The sequence below is a fragment of the Temnothorax nylanderi genome, unplaced genomic scaffold (assembly GCF_030848795.1).
Source record: "Temnothorax nylanderi isolate EJ_2023f unplaced genomic scaffold, tnyl_v1.0 TNYL_tig0480_pilon, whole genome shotgun sequence".
NCBI classification, from domain to species: domain Eukaryota; kingdom Metazoa; phylum Arthropoda; class Insecta; order Hymenoptera; family Formicidae; genus Temnothorax; species Temnothorax nylanderi.
This window is the reverse complement of record NW_027249542.1, coordinates 63,367-77,841: the sequence shown is the minus strand read 5'-3', so window position 1 is coordinate 77,841 and position 14,475 is coordinate 63,367. Positions and strand designations below refer to the sequence as shown.

The 14,475-nt window shown below is 41.5% G+C and overlaps 1 pseudogene; it reads right to left on the bottom strand.

Moving 5' to 3' along the window:
• Window positions 1-7,859: 7,859 nt before the first annotated feature.
• LOC139783231 (putative nuclease HARBI1) lies at window positions 7,860-9,586 on the bottom strand (annotated as a pseudogene).
• Between the last annotated feature and the right edge of the window lie 4,889 nt (window positions 9,587-14,475).

The following is a 14,475-nucleotide window of genomic DNA, read 5'->3' as shown; positions in this document are numbered from 1 at the left end:
GCGGTATTCATGTATTGCCAGAGAGATGGCGAAAATGTATAGCTAGCGAGGGACGATACTTTAAATAAACCATTTTTTGTATTTCTCTTGAAATTTTCCATTTTTTATTGATCAAAAAAACCCGGAAACTTAGTTGCGCACCTAGTAAAGATACTATAATTAGAAAAAGTATAACTAGGTAGACTGTTCATGTGATACATTGCAACAAATGTGATCTCTTAAACTTGTCAAGATTTAATTGTTAGATTAAATTAATGAGATTAAGTTCAGTTAATTTTAAAGATTTTACATGAAAATGCAAGAATTACAGTTTATTACTTTGTTTCTTAATAAGACGTATCTAAAGATATTATAAAATATAGTTTTACAAAACCGTTTCTTTTTTTTAGATGCGTTTATTTAAATTAATTTTAAAATAATGTTATTTTATTTTTTAGTAAAATAAATTAATACAAAAAGAATTATTATAGAAATTAATAATTTTGTTTTATATCTGAATTGATGTTAAAAAGTGAGGAAGTGTTGTGACCGGACGGCACAAGGTAAGCCCGATCCACGCGGTTATTTTCCCATCTAACGGTCGCCACTCGGTTTGACCTTAGACTACCGAGAAGGTAAATTTGCACCAACGCCCTGATTCTTAATAAGACGCTAATGTTGTTTCTTTGTTTCAGACTGATGTCCCCGATGGATCACCGTTGCTGTTTCCCGTCTCCGGATCCTCGCCTATTCGCATACCGGGTAATGGTAAGTCCCATTAATTAATTTAATTATGTGCTAATACTCTTCTTTTGTTTCAGGCCCTGCCCAGGATGGATCATCGCCGCTGCTATACTTCCCCGGATCCTCGCTTCATCGCATACCGGATGGCCGCTTGGACAACGATGGATCATCGCCGAAAGACAAGGTAAGTAGAAGGTAAGTATCACTAATTGTTTAATTAATCATGAGAATTCATTTCAGAATTAATAATTCTTTAATTTCAGATCGTTGTTTCAGCTCTACAGATCGTTTCACAATTCATAAAGGTGCTTCACAATGGAGTCGCCACACTTCGGTGTGAATCGCGCTTTATATGCAACAATTTCCGCAAACGCCGATTTTATTGATCCCAGTGGATTAAATGTAACAAATGACGCTGTTCGTACAATATCTTGTAGTCGTGAGACCCAATGTCCACGATGGTAATATACTCGATACGCACTAAGTCGCCACCGTTCTATTACACTATCACTGAATGTTAACTTAATAATAAATTATCTCTCGCTATTGTTGAGCGAGTGTTTAACGCGCGATTACGCGGGAGTTCCCGATTGTTAAGTATCTCCGATAACTGTCGTTGTGATCTACGTTCGCGATATACGCTACTATACGAGACACGTCCGTTCGCTATGGCGATACTCGAGAGACTGCCCCGAGCGGCCTCAGGGGGTCCAAGCTAACGTACACGAACTGGATCCCATGATTCGCTAAAAGCTTTCCCCCGGATTTGTAGATGGCGTTAGGTAGGCTACTACCACATACATATACATCACATCGATGAGCTCTACACAGATACATCTGGGGCCGTGTTCTGTTCCGCTTACCGGTGTTGGCGTAGCTTTTACACGATTTGAAAAACCTGTGCAACGGCCCTGGATACATCAAAGTATAATTGTGACTTTGAATGTGACTTTGAACGTAACTTTGAATATTCGACAAGTACCTGTTTTATATTACAGTATGCATGTTTATTAATTTAATTGTAACGTTAGTTCATAATTTCAGTTAGTTTTTAGTTTATAATGTCTTATATAAGATGCTCATGTATTTAAACATATTATTTATTAAACACTGATTTTTTTAGGAAGCATGTCACATAAAAAGTGCGAGGTAAAAGGGTGCATCGTTAATTCGGAAAAAAAATTTCGTATTAAATACAATTTAAGTTGTATAGACTGTGAACACAAACATATTCAAAATTATATTTTAAATACATATATCCTAGGATGTATAACGCGTAATATAAAAACAATTAATAATATTTTAAAGGGCTTTAGGATTCCAATAACACAAACGAGTAAATTGCATGATTTAGCATATGCATACTATGATACATATAAGGGTTTTAATAAATAATAATGTATATATATTTTTTTATTTTTATGTTGTTACATAAATATCAGTACAAAATTACCTTTTTCAAAAAAGGTAAAAAAAAGTGCCAAGTACACGCAATGTATTTTGTAAATTCAAAATTTAACCTAAGTGGTAGCTTTATATCTTTTTCACAAAATTATATTATCTAACTTAACTCAAGTGACATGTATTTCAAAAAAAAGATGTGAAATCTTTAATTTCTTCTTCACAAAATTATATTACCTAACTTAACTCAAGTGACATGTATTTCAAAAAAAGATGTGAAATCTTTAAATTAAATTGCGCCAATTGTAAAGAGAATATGTATATTGCTTTGAAAGATAATTGTTATGCAACTACTTTAAAGAAATAAAACCCAAGTGGTATCTTCGTATTCCTATTCAAGGGTCTTCCTATTCTAAACCCAAGTGATAATAGCTTCTTAATTCTCTTTAACAAATTTTTAATATTACAAAGAATCATTTTAATTACAAAGAATTAAAGAAGTAACAGTACAAAATAAAAATATTTAATTAAAACAAAATAAATAAATTTTTTTTGTAAAAAAACTTGACGCTGCTTTTTTACTCCTGTCGCATTCTTACCTAAATTATGTTTATTGTTTTTTATTCAATCAAAAATCTTAGTACTAATGTTTAAATTTTAATGTTTAAATTTCAAAGTCTAGCAGCGCCAAGTTTTTTTACAAGAAAAATTTATTTATTTTGTTTTAATTAAATATTTTTATTTTGTACTGTTACTTCTTTAATTCTTTGTAATTAAAATGATTCTTTGTAATATTAAAAATTTGTTAAAGAGAATTAAGAAGCTATTATCACTTGGGTTTAGAATAGGAAGACCCTTGAATAGGAATACGAAGATACCACTTGGGTTTTATTTCTTTAAAGTAGTTGCATAACAATTATCTTTCAAAGCAATATACATATTCTCTTTACAATTGGCGCAATTTAATTTAAAGATTTCACATCTTTTTTTGAAATACATGTCACTTGAGTTAAGTTAGGTAATATAATTTTGTAAAGAAGAAATTAAAGATTTCACATCTTTTTTTTGAAATACATGTCACTTGAGTTAAGTTAGATAATATAATTTTGTGAAAAAGATATAAAGCTACCACTTAGGTTAAATTTTGAATTTACAAAATACATTGCGTGTACTTGGCACTTTTTTTACCTTTTTTGAAAAAGGTAATTTTGTACTGATATCACCTATTTTGTAGTGTTAAGCAAGGATTTGCAAAACATTTTTATTTTTTATTTTTTAATTATTCACAAAATTAGCAATAACAACAAATACATAAAAATTAATAATATTTAAGTAAAAGTAAATTATACATTTCTCACAAAAATTGAAGGAACACTAAATTTATCTTTAAAAATGAATAAAATTTAAATTTCAAGCTTAAAACCTCTACTTCCGAAAGGTTACTATTATTCGTCCAATTTTTATTATGTCTAGACATAATTTTAATTCAGCGAATTTTTATTATGTCATGACATAATTTTAATTCTGCCGCTAGGGAATTTTTAAGTCGATTCTTATAAATCAAGCTTGAATTTGATGTCTAGGTGTCCCAGGTTGCCGATAACGAGGTCCACATAGTGCGCTCCATAGTTTTCGGTGTCCAGGTGTATTAATACCTTGAATTCGATGTCCACGTGTTCCAGGTTGCCGATGACGGGTTCCAGATAGTGCGCTTCATAGCTTTTGGTGCCCAGGTGTAATAATACGTTGAATTCGATGTCTAGGTGTCTCACGTTGCCGATGACGAGGTCCACATAGTGCGCTCCGTAGTTTTCGGTGTCTACGTGTATTAATACCTCGAATTCGATATCTACGTGTCCTACATTCAGATTTAAAGTTATTAATACACCTAGACACCGAAAACTACGGAGCGCGCTATCTGGACCTCGTCATCAGCAACCTGGGACACCTAGACATCAATTTCAAGGTATTAATACACGTAGACACAGAAAACTACGGAGCGCACTATGTGGACCTCGTCATCGGCAACCTGGGACACCTAGACATTGAATTCAACGTATTAATACACGTAGACACCGAAAACTACGGAGCTCACTATCTAGACATCGTCATCGGCAACCTGGGACACGTAGACATCGAATTCAACGTATGATTACACCTGGACACCGAAAACTATGAAGCGCACTATCTGGACCCCGTCATCGGCAACCTGGGACACGTGGACATCGAATTCAAGGTAGTAATACACGTAGACACCGAAAACTACGGAGCGCACTATGTGAACCTCGTCATCGGCAACCTGGGACACCTAGACATCGAATTCAACGTATGATTACACCTGGACACCGAAAACTATGGAGCGCACTATGTGGACCTCGTCATCGGCAACCTGGGACACCTAGACATCGAATTCAACGTATGATTACACCTGGACACCGAAAACTATGGAGCGCACTATGTGGACCTCGTCATCGGCAACCTGGGATACCTAGACATCGAATTCAACGTATTGTTGCGCCCGTGCCGAGACGCCCGGTAGAGGCCCGAAAAGCAGTCGCGAAGCGCTGCGTGACGTCGAGCCTTGACGACGAGCTGTTGCGTTGTTTGTTTATATATGCCGTCTGTCAGATTCTTCGCTGGGCCTTCGTGTCGAACAGACGTGTTCACGAGCCCTTCGTTGTATTCGCTAATACCCATTAAACGAGTTCCTTTCTATTTGAGAGAGTCTTTATTCCCGGCAACGGGATCGCGCGCCGCGTTCGCGAGTGAGAGTGTGTGAGTGCAGCGAACGCGCGGACGAGCGCAACAGTATTAATACACGTAGACACCGAAAACTACGGAGCTCACTATCTAGACATCGTCATCGGCAACCTGGGACACCTAGACATCGCATTCAACGTATTATTACACCTGGACACCGAAAACTACGAAGCGCACTATGTGGACCTCGTCAGCGGCAACCTGGGACACCTAGACATCGAATTCAACGTATTAATACACGTAGACACCGAAAACTACGGAGCTCACTATCTAGACATCGTCATCGGCAACCTGGGACACCTAGACATCGCATTCAACGTATTATTACACCTGGACACCGAAAACTACGAAGCGCACTATGTGGACCTCGTCAGCGGCAACCTGGAGCACCTAGACATCGAATTCACGTACGATTACACCTGGACACCGAAAACTATGAAGCGCACTATCTGGATCCCGTCATCGGCAATCTGGGACACGTGGATATCGAATTCAAGGTATTAATACACGTAGACACCGAAAACTACGGAGCGCACTATGTGGACCTCGTCATCGGCAACCTGGGACACCTAGACATCGAATTCAACGTACGATTACACCTGGACACCGAAAACAATGAAGCGCACTATCTGGATCCTGTTATCGGCAACCTGGGACACGTGGACATCAAATTCAAAGTATTAATACACGTAGACACCGAAAACTACGGAGCGCACTATGTGGACCTCGTCATCGGCAACCTGGGACACGTAGACATCGAATTCAACGTATTATTACACCTGGACACCGAAAACTATGAAGCGCACTATCTGGACCTCGTCATCGGCAACCTGGGATACCTAGACGTCGAATTCAAGCTTGATTCATAAGAATCGACTTAAAAATTCCCTAGCGGCACTTTCTGCCAAGCGTAGAGAACCTTCTTTTCCGGCAGCGGTGGTAAAGGTGCGATTTCACGATGACGCTCGACGCTGGATTCGAGCGTCAAAAAGCTAAACTGTGTTTAGCTTTGACACTCGACGCTCATTTCAGCCAATCCAGTGGTTAGGTTATATTTCGCGTCCCTCTGAATCTATCACGTGACCAGATTTGACGCTCGAATCCAGCGTCGAGCGTCATCGTGAAATCGCACCTTATACGATGTAAGGATACGAAATCTCTCCAGATAAACATGAAGCAATTGACTCAATATGTATTATATATATACCTAATTTACTTAAATAGAAATCTTCCTCCTGACCGATAAGTCTATCGACCTTATTTAATTTACCTACTAGATCGATCGAAATACGCGCGCGATATCGAAACTGGCGATACCTGCGCCGCCAGCGTCGAAAAAGTGAAAGTGACATTTCCCTCTTATTATATATATATGTTATATTGAATTGAGAGCGTTGACGTAGACGTATCTTAATAAAAAATTTTCACATTTGGACTTTGCGTCACAATATCTCCGCTCGTAGGGCACGTAGCGGAAAATATTATAGGAGATACCCCCCCAAAGTCGACCCCAAGCTATCGATCAAGCCTACTTAGAACTTGATCCGTTCACTCGTTATCGAGATCTCAACATCTTGGGTACTCGCAACCCGTCGCGTCGCGTAAAAGAGTCACGGTCGGTCTCGCTCCGCGTGTACTTGGCACGAGACACTACCGTGTCTCTTGATATTGTCTTTAACCCTCGGTTGTCACACGAGGTCAAAAACCCCAATTTTAAAACAGCTGCATGCTGTCGCATTGGCTACCGCGTCGCTTCTTGCCGCGCGGCAAGCGTTTCCGCGTCCTGTGGACAGAAGCCATAAGATCCGGCTACTAGTTTCCCCCCGCTTTTAGTACGGTAGCTTGGAGCCCCTGAGCGGCCTATCTCGCGCTGGCTCCCCACCATGCCGAACCAGCCCCACTCTTGGGTTGTTTTCGTCGTTCGCCGTGACGTCACAACTTTCTCTTTCGGTTCTTACATGTTTTCGCACGCGCTCCCATATCGCCGCGCGTGATTGTCACGCTTGCCCCCCGTGCCCCCGTTTCGGACGCTCCCGGGTGGAAATTTCCGCGCGCAGTACCATGTGGAGGTCCCCTCCCTTCGGTACCGCTGCACCAGGTTTTCACCTTCTTCATCTTCGTGGTGCCGTTGACGCCGATCCGTGCGCACCGCCTCGGAGACGTCCCCGACGATGATTCCGGATCGATTCCCTGTAGAAGATGTCTGGGTGTACTCTGGGTTGTGGGCCGTTGACGCCGATCCGTGCGCACCCCTTTTGAGTTGCCCCTGATGATATTTCCGGACCGACTTCCTGGAGAAGACGTTCGTGTGCACTTTTGGGTGTCGGCCGTTGACGCCGACTCGTGCGCACCTCTTTGGAGATGCCCCCGAACAGGTTTCCGGACCGACTTTCTGGAGAAGTCGTCCGGGTGCGTTTCTGGTCGTCGGCCGTTGACGCCGACCTATGCGCACCTCTTTGGAGATGCCCCCGAACAGGTTTCCGGACCGACTTCCTATAGAAGTTGTCCGGGCGCCTTTTTGGTGGTCGGGCGTTGACGCCGACCCTATAGGCGGGTGTCCCAGGTCTTCGAGAGATGAATACGGGACTTTGTTCCTAGGGGAGAAGTCCCCTTTTGGAGCTGATGCCCCGCCGACGACGCCGAACCTGTGAGCGCGCGTACCAGGTCCGGCTGACATTCCCCCGAACCTCTATTTCTGGAGATTGTCGCAGTTCGATTTTCGCGCGCGCGCCCCTATCTATTTCGGTCGCCCCTTTTACTCGCGCGCCCGGCAGTTTCCCCGGGAAACGCGACTGTCGCGGGTTTGGTCTCGTCACCCGCCGCTCCTGCGAAGCGCGCGGTCGCAGTGTTACATGTCATGTGAAATACGTAATAATATGTCAGAGAACTCTAAACATTTCTTTCATATCATATCTTTTATTGTATTTATAAATTGTAAGAATAAATAAAATATTTGGCTTAAAATATGATGTATTAATTCTTAACTAATGTAAATCCACTATCGACAAAACGATACAGAATGATAAACAACTAAATTAGGAGAAGTAATTTACAATCATTAGTCGCTATTTACTTCTACCAGCTGCAAGATCTGCATCAATTCTACGAACGTTTCTTTCAACCATATTTCTTTCGTTTTCAACATGATTTTCGTTATACATCCCAAAGTCTATATCTTCATTATCGTCATTTAGGTCCAGTGGCACATTTTGGGCAATGCACATATTGTGTAAAACAGCACACGTATATATAATTTTAGATGTTGTTGATGGAGAGTAATGAAGTACTCGATGCTTCAAAAGACATCTGAACCGCATTTTCAGAAGTCCATTACATTGTTCTACTAATGCACGACATCGCATTTGTTTTCTATTATATAGAGCTTCTGGACTACCTTCAACAGCACCTATTATAGCAGTCATCATCCAAGGCCTGAGAGAATACCCTGAATCACCTGCAATCCAAAACATACAATGTCAAAATTTTTGATACTATAAATATATAGTATCAAAAACTTGTGTGCGTGTGTGTATGCGTGCGTAAGTGCGTGCGTGTGTTTGTGTGTGTGTGTGTGTGTGTGTGTGTGTGTGTGTGTGTGTGTGTGTGTGTGTGTGTGTGTGTGCGCGCGTGAGTGCGTGTGTGTATGCATAGGTATAGCTCATTAAACTCGACAAGAAAGTCCTACACCGTATTTTGCGATTTTTATAATAATTATTAAATAAATATAGCAAGGTAATGCCTGAAACTAACCGCACGTTTACATTCGCCGTACATACATAATCGTGAAACGGTAAAGAACTTTTGTTTAGTTTAATTCTCCATATCTCTTTACTTTACTTATGTTTTTCTGTCATTTCAAATTTAAACCATACTTTACATTGCTCGCGATTTCTTTTAACATCTTAGGCCCAGTTTCACAAGTGTCGGTTAACTTTTAATCTTAGATTAACTCACTCTTCGTCTCCTTCTAACGTCCCCCTTAGAAAGAGACGAAGAGTGAGTTAATCTAAGATTAAAAGTTAACCGACACTTGTGAAACCGGGCCTTACCTAATAAATGGAAATTTTTATGTGGAAAGCGCCTACATAGATGAACCATAGCGGTTTTTGCATTGGAATTATTTCATATAAATGTATCGTGAGTGCTCCCAGGATAACGTGCATTGATGTGCATAATTCTCAAGCGCCAGTCACATATCTGTAATAAATATATATACAATATACAAATAAAAGATACATATTGTGACGCTCGTCCGCGCGTTCGTCGCACTCGCACTCCCGCCACTCTCGCGAACGCGCCGCGCTTCCCCGTCACCGGGAATAAGAATACTCTTATTTAAAAAAGGAACGGATTTATTGCCCTCAATACATCCAGACACGTCTGTCCGGTTCAAGATCCAGAGCGTAAATCTGACAAACGATATTTACAAACAACCGTTGCTAGGACGATTCGCGACTACTCGCTACAGGGCGACTCGTATGAGCGCACGGCACAGCGAGCGCACAGCACGGGCGTAACACTACCCCCCCTCTTCCAAGATTGTCGCCCCGACAATCCGGAAGGGTAGTTTTTCGCGGTCCACAGCTCTTCTACTCCGTAGACTCCAGGGCACCGGATGGTTCACTTGCACTCCTTTAGCTGCTGCCCGAGTAAACGGACCCCATCCCTCTTGGTCCCAGGTAGGCGCACTCCGGGTCTCCATCCGTCCTTCTTCTGGAGAGAGCTGGCCAGGCTCCCCCCTTCTGACGGTCCCAGAACGACCCCGTAGGAGCTCCGCTCTTCCCGGTGTGGTCTCCCCCGCTGCCGGCCTCCGACGTCGCCACTAAATCTTCGGACAAGGGGGGGGGGAAACTTCCTGAGGACCCAGCGCCACTCAGGCTCCCCAAGTCCCTGCCTCGGCATTCGCCCAAGTCCCTCGGAAAACCTCAGTCGAAAACCGAGGGCAAGGCAGTCTTCTTTTAATAAGGAACTCCCCTCCAAAGAAGTCTTCGGCCGATGTTCTGCCACGGTATCCCACGCTTCTTCGCGAACCGCTGACTTCCTCGGACTCCGTTCCACTATAAAAACAAATAAAACGCACAGAAACAAAGAATACAAGAGCATTTGAATAAGAAAATAAAATTTCAACACTTTACACGTTGCTCCACAACTTTTATTTAATACACATTTAAAATTCCAGTCTTTCTCACATATTCCCTCCCGGGCTCCGACCTATTCTAACTCCTTAACCCAATTTCCTTTCACAATAACTAGCTAGTCTATCCGAATGTACAACTTTATTCTTATGTCGAGGTGATTTCCGAATACAGTATACAACATCACTAAGCTTCTTTATTATGAAGAAGGGCCCTTCCCAATTGCTCTGCAATTTTGGAGCCTTTCCCTTGACTCTTCGGGGATTATATAACCAGACTCTCTGCCCTTCCTGAAAAAGAACTTGCCTAACTCCACGATCGTATCGAGCCTTCATTCGAGAAGATTTCATATTCATCTGCCTCCGAGCGGCGGAATGAATTTCCTCCAATTTCCCCTTCAGATTCTTGACAAAATTTCCAACCAGAGGAGGCTCCTCTCCAAGAGACTTCGAAGGACTCCCCCGCAAGAGATCTGAAGGTAACCTGAGATCACGAGCGAAATATAATTCTGCAGGGGAGACTCCAGTTGTCTCATGTTTTGCGGACCTATATGCCAGGAGAAACATAGGGATCCATCGATCCCAATCTTTTTGATTTTCAGAGTATTACTTCGCCAGATAATTGGTTATAGTTTGATGCTGACGTTCCACTTGCCCGTCTGACTGTGGATGTAAAGCAGTAGTCCTGGTCTTCCTTATGTCAAGCAGTCTCATCAACTCTGCGAAAAGCTTCGACTCAAAATTTTTCCCTTGGTCGGTATGAACCTCCAAAGGCACTCCATGTCTGGAAACAAACTGGCTTACGAAAATCTCCGCAACCGTCTTTGCTCTCATATTTCTTAATGGGAAAGCTTCCACCCATTTTGTGAAACAATCCACTACGACGAGAAGAAATCTGTTTCCGGATTTTGTTACCGGAAGAGGGCCTAGGATATCCATCTGAACTCTTTCTAACGGAGTACCAACGTTATAAACTTGTAGAGGAGATTTTCCCTTCCCCGAGGGACCTTTTCTGGCAACACAGACTTTACATGTCTTGCACCAATCCTCTACGTCCTGCTTACAAGTAGCCCAAAAATAGCGTTTCCGAGTCTTCTCCAAAGTCTTATTTACCCCAAAATGTCCTCCTGATGGGGAGTCATGCATTTCTTCTAAAATCCCTTTGACTAGTCTCCGAGGAACAATAAGCTGAAGAAAACTGGATTTAAGATTCGGAGCTTCCCACTTTCTGTAAAGTATTCCCTCTTTCAGGACTAAAGCATCCCAGTATGCCCAATAGACTTGAGCGGAAACGTCTTCCGCAGCAATCTCAGTGCGAGATGGGCGAACTCCAGCTTCCTTTCCACGAAGTATGAACGAGATGCTCGAATCTACTCTCTGCTCCTCTCGCCATTCTTTCAAATTTTCCGCCTCTAAAACGATGCGAGCGACTTTCTTTTCCGTATTTTCAGAACTCCTTCTCTCAACTTTAGCGCAATATCCACAGCCAAACGACTCGCAAGTCTGTCTTGACAATCCGTCAGCGTTTTTATGAGAAAGCCCTTTCCTGTAAGAAACAACAAATTTATATTGCTGGAGTCTCTCCAGCCAACGAGCCAACTGTCCATCTAAATCTTTAAAAGACATAAGCCATCGTAGAGAAACGTGATCCGTGCGGATCAAAAACTCACGTCCCAGAAGGTAATGGCGAAAAAATTTAATTGATTCTACAATCGCCAAAAGTTCTCGCCGAGTTACACAATAATTTCGCTCGGCTTTATTAAGAACACGACTAAAATATGCAATGACCTTTTCCTCCCTCTCCTGTTTTTGTGATAAAACCGCGCCAATTCCAATATTGGAGGCATCAGTGTCAAGAATAAATTCGCCCTCCTCCTTCGGAAAAGAAAGTACCGGAGGAGAGGACAGTACCCGCTTTAATTCATCAAAAAAGTTCTGATGAACCGCGTTCCAGATAAACTTAACCTGGTTCCCCGTTAATTCGTAAAGGGGTTTAGCAATCGAAGAAAATCTTTTTATAAATTTACGATAGTACGAACAAAATCCAAGAAAACTTCGCAATAAAGTTCTCGTGTGAGGAACCGGCCATCTCTCTACGGCAGCAACCTTTTCGGGGTCTGTAGAAATACCCTCCGCCGAAATTACATGCCCCAAATACTTTACTTTCTTCCCGAATAAAACACATTTCTTAGGATTTATCTTTAAATTTACTTCCTGTAACCGCAAGAGTACTTTTCCCAGATTTTCTAACACCGCAAAACTCTTTCCAAAAATTATTATATCATCCAAATAGACTAACAAGGGGAGGACCAGGTAGTGCCCTCACCGATTTAAATAAATTTTTAATATGTTGTAGGGTTAACCCCCCACTAATTAATGGTAAAGTGGCACGATGCAATACTCGAGCATTCGCAAGATATTCGCATCGAAATTTACTTATTTAGTCCATTCGCCAGGTCGATTGAGCATTTTTATCGAGGTTGATGGCTTAAGTTAATGTTTTTTTTATGTTTTTTGGGTCGTAGAACAAGAATCTGTAAATAGTTTTTTCGTAAGACGATGCAATAAAACATTATTAACAATTTAGAGTATTGCATCGTGCCACTTTACCATTAATTAGTGGGGGGTTAACCCTACAACATATTAAAAATTTATTTAAATCGGTGAGGGCACTACCTGGTCCTCCCCTTGTAAGCAAATTTTAGATAGCAAATCTTGCAAAACTTTCTCCATGAGGCGTTCAAAGGTTGCAGGGGCGTTACACAAACCAAAAGGCATTACCGTAAACTGCCAGAGCCCTCTACCGAACGAGAAAGCCGTTTTCTCTCTATCTTCGGGTCGAATTTTTATCTGCCAATACCCACTTTTTAGATCTAATGTACAAAACCAAGCGTTACCTGATAGCTGATCAAATATGTCGTCAATTCTGGGGAGGGGATGTGAATCTTTTTCCGTTATTGCGTTCACCATTCGAAAATCCACACAAAATCTAATTGTTCCATCTTTCTTTTTTACTAAGACCACAGGAGAAACCCAAGGGCTTTTTGATTCCTCAATTACTCCACAAGCTTTCATTTCCTCCATAATTTTTTCCACCTCCCCTCTCATTTGAAAAGGAATTCGTCGAGGTACCTGTTTTATGGGGAGAGAGTCTTTCACATTTATAACATGTTGAACAACATTACAGTTTCCCGCAACAATGTTTTCGGAAAATACATTTTGAAATTTCACAAGAAATTCGGCAAAAAGTTCCTTCTCAGTCAAATTAAGATTCTGAAAATTATTTTCGAAGAGTTCTTTCAAGGAAACAGGGACTTTATTAGAAACATCCTCAATTCGAGCAAATTGCGTTTCCGATTTTGAAATTCTGAAAGCAGTATCAAAGATTTCTTCTAAGTTCATGATTTTAAGAAAATCTACTCCTAGGATACAATCATCATTAATATCAGCTACTAGTAAAGGAATTACCACAGAATGATTTCCTATTTCTACCTTAGCTTCTACTTTAAATTCAATAAAAACTTTTTCACCAGTAGGATATTTTAAATTTATTTCCTCCAATGGAAGTTTTTCCTTTCCTGCCTTCACGAATTTCTTACTAAGAATGGACACATCGGAGCCCGTATCAACCTTGAAAGAACAGTCTCTTCCGTCAACTTTCCCATCATAACAAAAATAATAACAACGCGACTTAATTCTATTTCTTTTTAAAACGGTTTTATTATTTCCATTCAACAGAACATTTTCACAAATAAAATTCGGGGTATTAATAACGCGAGCCAAACCTCCCCCGCTAAGTTCGACTAAGCCGCGTTTCCCTTTTCATCAGGACATTCGGAACGGAAATGCCCGGTCTTTCCGCATGTCCAACACTCTCCGCGGCTGGCGCCAAATCTGCTGCCACGCCAATTTCCTCTCTGTACTTTCTTTCCTTCTTCCTTTTGTACCTTACTCTCTTTGGGGGCTCGTCCGGGATCGGACGAGCGAGGATCGGACGAGCCCCCAAAATGTGACGCTCGTCCGCGCGTTCGTCGCACTCGCACTCCCGCCACTCTCGCGAACGCGCCGCGCTTCCCCGTCACCGGGAATAAGAATACTCTTATTTAAAAAAGGCACGGATTTATTGCCCTCAATACATCCAGACACGTCTGTCCGGTTCAAGATCCAGAGCGTAAATCTGACAAACGATATTTACAAACAACCGTTGCTAGGACGATTCGCGACTACTCGCTACGGGGCGACTCGTATGAGCGCACGGCACAGCGAGCGCACAGCACGGGCGTAACAATATATTTAATGTGCTATATTTCATTTAAAACTTACCAATTGAGTATTTATTGAATGGTACCCTTTCCTATTTATGTATATATGTTCTGGATTAACATTATTATTCGCCGATGGTGGAAAAATAGCAACATGGGTACAATCAATGCAGCCTATTGTACCTGGGAATTCAA